The sequence below is a fragment of the Pteropus medius genome, unplaced genomic scaffold, assembly GCF_902729225.1.
Source record: "Pteropus medius unplaced genomic scaffold, Ma_sr-lr_union100, whole genome shotgun sequence".
Classification (NCBI taxonomy): domain Eukaryota; kingdom Metazoa; phylum Chordata; class Mammalia; order Chiroptera; family Pteropodidae; genus Pteropus; species Pteropus medius.
This window is the reverse complement of record NW_024349798.1, coordinates 10,628,992-10,634,991: the sequence shown is the minus strand read 5'-3', so window position 1 is coordinate 10,634,991 and position 6,000 is coordinate 10,628,992.

Below are 6,000 nucleotides of genomic sequence, written 5' to 3'. Positions count from 1 at the left end.
CAGCATCAGTTGTCATAAGTGACCCAATTAAAAACTAGATGTGATTAAAAGCAACGATGCTATTAAATGCATATGACGAACTTGCCTGCAGGAGGTTTTGAGCCTGAGGACTGCTAATTAAGGAAGGAGGTTAGCAACAGACGTATTGGTGTTAAACAATGATCAGGACATACCTGCTGGATGTCATCAGAAAGCTAGGAAGAGGGGAGAAAATGATTTCCTCTTACGTGATGTGACTTTAAGTGCTGCCTGTCAGTTGGGTACCACCAGAAGTATCCGCCTGGTAGTTTCCATTCAGTCCTGTCCGAGTGTCCTAGGGCTGCCGTAAGAGAGATCATCACAAATGTAGTGGCTTAGAACAACACGAATTAGTTATCTCATATTCCTGCAGGTTAGAAGTCTCAAACAGTTTCAGTGACTGTCAGCAGGGCTGGTTCTGTCTGGAGGCTCAAGGGGAAGAGCCCATGTCCTCCACTTGGGAATATGTGCCTTTCCCAAATCCTAGAGCCCACCTCCATTCCTTGGCACTCGGCCCCCTCCGTCTGCTAAGCCACAACACAGCATCTTCTCTCCCCTCTGTTCCTCTCCCTCCCTGTTAGAAGGACCCACCCTAGTAATCCAGGATGATCTTCCCATCTCAAGATTCTTAATCATACCTGCAAAGTCCCTTTGCCATGTAAAGTAACATATTCACAGCTTCTGGGGACTAGAATGTAATTGTGATGCCACCTACCACGGCCCCCCTCCGATCTCATCTTTCTTACATGGGCCCATTTTCCGGAGGATGTAAGTAATATTAAAAAGCATAAACTCTAGTGTCCTCACTGCTGTAAGGGAATTCAGACATAAGCTTTGTGCCTCCCTTGTCAGATCTCCCCCAAATCTCCTCTTTCTGAAATGGTTTCCTCTCAAGCTGGCCTCGCAACACATTCCCAACCCAATGGGAGATTAGAAATATATATATGTTGGTTTAGCCACACCTGGGTGTATGATCAGATGCTTTCAGCCTCCAAGAAAGCCCAACATGCCCCATACCCTCACCCGCTTCTGGCCACAACTCCCACTCGAGCTTCTGGAATGGCAGGGACCCAGGACTCGAACTGGAGGAGGCCTTGTGTAACCCCCACACCAATGACCACAGGAGCAGCACCTTGGCCAGGTGCCTGGGGCGAGCAGATAACTGAGTGCGTCTGGCTTTAAGGAGCTGCGGGTTCCGACTCCTCACCCACGGGCAGGAGCTGTGATTGGTCTTTTACTGTTCTTGCTCCCAACTGAGGCCACAGCCCAGGATTTCTGTGACCAACCAAACTGCCCCTGGGAGGCAGAGCCATGCGCTATAAAACACGTGGGCCTCAGACCCAGACTCCTTGCTGGTTCCCATCCGACTCTGCAGTTAGAAGCCGCAGGGAGAGGCTCCAACAAACTACTCTTTAAACCTCGTGTCTTAATCTGCACAAGGCGGGTAATGCTTAGTGCTTAGCTCTGACGGTGGTCCATTCCATCTCCCATTTGCCCAATATTTGTTGAGCACCTAACCAGCAGGATGGGGGTGCAGGCCATAAAATAGAGAATGATTATGTATGTGTGTGTTGTGTGTGTGTATGAAGCAATTTAGGGCACAGATGGAACACTTGTGAAAATGCAGGTTCTAAGTCTGTTAAATCTCTCGGGGCATGATCCAGAATCTGAATTGTCTAAGCCTTTCCGTTTATTCTGATGATCACAAAAGTTCGCAAACCCTCATTTTAAGGGATCAGACCCATGTACATAAGTCAGATGGGTTTTCACTTTACATTTGGAGGTAAACATGGAGCAAGGAGTATTTTATATACAGATGTGTATATGAAATTTTACTCCTTCCTGCAAAAATTTACCCTCCTGAAATGCGTTTGCTTTACGGACATCAGTAGGCCTAGTAGCCAGAAAGTGAAAGAGCAAGTAATACTACTGCCCCCTGGTGGTGGTGTGTGGCAACACAACAGAGCAGTAAAGCACCGTAGCAAAGATTATGTTGTCTTACATTCAATTTAGTCAAATCCGACATAGTGGATAAAAGCGAATGCGAGGCCTTCCTCATTACTCTACAGTTAAATGTATTATGACCAGGACATTACTATGTACCTATTTCCAGCGAGCTCAATTTATTTTTAGCCACGTGTTTTTTGTACTCTTTGCTTTCAGTTACTAGACTCTTATTATGAGACAGATTTACAGTTTGCAACTGGATGTCAGTGTAGAATTTACTATTCTCACGTGAGAAAAAGAATATATTTTCAGTCAAAACCACTTCAAAGTCATTTTAAATAACTGGGATAAAAAGTGTTTGGGAATGTTTTCTTTCAAAAATTGTTCTCGTAAGAGCTCCCTACTATGTGCCAGGGTTTCTCAATGTTGGCCCCGCTGACATTTGGGGCCCAATAATTCTCGGTCGTGGGGCTATGCTGTGTGTCGGATATTTAGCTGCATTTCTGGCCTTCACCTCTGAGGTGCCAGTGGCACACATACACTCAGAATCGTGACAATCAAAAGTGTCTCCAGACCCTGGGGAAGGGAGGTGCACTGCCCTCATTAGAGAACCACTGCAGGAGGGTTTTATACACCAGCAAATACGGTGATTGGCAGCCGGGAGGTGGCTGCAAGGGCAGCGCTGTGGAATTCACCAGCAAGGGTGGCTGGCCCAAAGCCGGTCCTCAGCCGTTGGGAGAGAAATAGGACAAAGCCAATGACAGCCTACTCCGCAGAGGCCACACCTGTGAACACCTAGGTGAGCAGCACAGGATGCTCCTGGTCCCACAGCTTCAACTGTGTATTTGCTCGATATTTGTTACCGAAACCAGGAATAAACTGCTTCTCTGTGGCAGAAGGACATTAGTGTCACTTCACCAGGAGCTTGGACACAAAAGAGGAAAGGGAGGTGTGACCTGACTTTGGCACACAGTTACCTTAAATGACGGATTTTTTTTTTTTTTTTTTTGTGGCCAGGAGGGGAAGTTAAACTGCTGTGACATGCTGTCGCCTAGACCAGAAGGAATGGCGGGGAAGGGTGCCGATGGAGCAATGAGACCCCGGCCAGGAGAGCATCCTCACTCAGCCGGACCCTGAGCTGGAGACGGGGGACAGGTGTGAACAGGGCTGCCACCGTGCCTCTGTCCTATTAGCTCTGCTTGGATTTGCATTTTCCTGAAGATTGCTTTTCCTCTTGGTCACCCTATGGCAGACTTTCGTCCTGAAAAAATTACTCTGAAAGGTCAACAGAACTTTCAGATCTGGTCCCTGTTATGTGACCTTGGGCAAACTGCTTGATGTCTCTGAGCCTCTGCTTCCTGTAAAATGGAAACAGCCTCATCAGCAACGGCAGGGGGCCTACACTCAGTGCTCCTCTTATTACTGTCAAGTCACGGGGCCAAGGCCACCTACCAAGTAAGAGGCAGATTCAAGTCTTGAAATTAGATTTTCTGACTCTAAATCCTGGGTTCTCGACCTCACTACCCATGCTGGAACCACTTGGGAAGCTTCTGAAGCCCGGATCCTGCAGAGGTCGCCCTTTGATTGGTCTGGGAAGCAGCCCAGGTGCGGAAGTTGTTCAGGTTCTCCAGGTGATTCTAACGTGCAGCCTGTGTGGAGAACCTGTCTCTGCTCCATGTTATGATTTGGGTGGAATCGAATGAGAGTCAGAATCATGCAGTATTTGACCTCCTGCAAATGGCTTATCTTGCTTAGTATAATGTCCTCCAGGTTCATCCACGTTGTTGCATGTGACCCGAGTTCCTTCCTTTTTTATGCCTGCATAATATTCCATTGCATACACATACCACATTTTCTTTACCTGTTCATCTGTCGATGGACGTTTTGATCATTTGTACCTCTTGATCCCACTTATGTGAGGTGTCTGAAGCAGTCAAAGGCATAGAAACAGTGAAATGGTGGTTGCCCTGGCCTGGGGGAGGGGCAATGAGGAGTTTATTCAATGAGTGCAGAGTGTCATGCAAGATGAGAAAGTTCTAGAGAGCTGTTCTATAACACAGCAGTGATAGTTGACAACACTGGACTGTACTCTTAAGACTTTGTTAAGAGAGTAGATTTCATGTTATGTTTTATTTTTTAACTACAATTAAAAAAAAAAAAGTGACAGGGTCAAATGGGTGTTTCAGGGAAGTGCCAAAGGTTCCAGAGTGGACAGCAGTCATGAGCAGTGGGTCTAAATCAGAAAGGGCTTCCTGGAGGAGGCGGTGGCTGAGCTCACCCGGAGATGGATTTTCTGGGAGGAGAGGCTCCAGGGAGAGCAGGAAAGGGTGGAGCTAGCCTGTGTAGCCACTGCTCCAGCCCAGAAGGTTTTCTGGGGGATAGATGGGAGGGGTGGGCCGCTAGCAGTTCAGGCCGGGTCTGCCCGCTTCAGGGTGAGCTGCGGATACTGAACCTCCTGAGTTGTCTTCGCTGGATAGAAGGTATGGCCTGCCTGCTTCTGGGTGAGCTGACACAGTAATGGGAGTACCTGTTAAAGGCAGGATGACTCAGCCTCCATCCCAGCTTGAGTCTTACTTGGCTTGTTTTCCGGCAAAGGAGGCAGAGAGAGCCAGTGGGCAAAATGCGGTGACTTGCCAGATTTCTCCGGCACCTCAACTGGTTTCAGATTTAGCCTAGACTTTTGTCTCAACGTGTGAGAAAGAGACTTTGTAACTTGTTGGAGAGAGAAAAGAAGTGTTTTAAAGCGTGGTCCATGGATTCGCTGCTTTGGAATTCCCTGGGGGGGCGTGCTGAGAATGCAGATTTCTGGGCTGCGCCCCAGGCTTGTGGAGTGGGGCCTTTAAGGGGTGCGGCCCTGGGAATCTGCCATGTTCACCAGCTCTCAGGGATTTGGGCTGAAGGGTGTTGGTGGATTGAAGTGGGGAATATTTCATGGGGAGCTTGACGCTATGACCGAAGCCCGGCAGCCGAGAGTAGGAGGCGGTGACGGCCCCACCCACCTGAACTCTATTTCTTCTCTGCTGGTTCTCATTCTTGTCTTCCTGAGCAGAGCGGACCTTAGAGGTGGTTTGGAAATGCAATGACCTGACTTCATTTAGTTCAACCAAAACGGATCAATTTAAAAAAAAAAGGGAAATCTCATCTTCTCACGGTCCACAGGTTTTCAAAATACCTATTAATCACGTTGACATGGATGTTTATTGCTTGGCTAATATGCAGTCCTCCTTGCTTTGGTAACGACACCCCAAACTCCTTTTGGAGAGTCATCTCTCTCGCCCTGTGGGCAAGCTAGTGGGCAGGTCGATCCAGGTGTCTTGTGGTGTGTGACCCGAGAGCGTGACCAATCGACGTGTCTCTCCTAGACGATCTCCTAGGCAGTGAGGATGGAGAACCCAGTTGGTGTTTATTTCCTGAGCAGCTGCATCTCATCAAGTTTCTATCAGCCCCTGTTCCTTTGATTGACTCTTTGCCCCTTCTCGAGCCTTCTCTAGTCTGTGCCACAATTCTGGGGGCTGCTCTAGGTCCCTCGCATAAATCCTCCTGCTGTGTAAGTTCTTGGCCATTTGATGACTCTGAAGGTACTCTCTTTACGTCCGCGTGGCACTATAATGTTCCGGAAAGCTCGCACCTGTGTTTACTGGTCATGGGGTGAGGGGAAGAGCTGAAGTGGGGATGATAATGTGAGTCGTTTCTATGCTATTCGTTTTGCCACATTCAACTTAGTGCATCAGAAAAGCACCTACGTTTTCAGCACAGACCACATAGAGTGAGTTACTTCCATAGTCTCATCGAGTTTTGAGTCTTTTTCCTCTTGCATTAGATTTTGAGCTTAAACCAATTGCCTTTAGTTTACATCATTCAATTCCGATTTGACGAAGGGTGGAATGAATGAATGAAGTGAGGAGGGAGCTGTTTGCATGATGATAAAATCCACGTGCAAAGGCTTTTGTTTCTAAGTAGAGCTGCCGCTCTGGAATCGAGAACAGACACCATCAGGGAAGAACTTCTGACTCTTTAGACAAGCCAACTAACTTC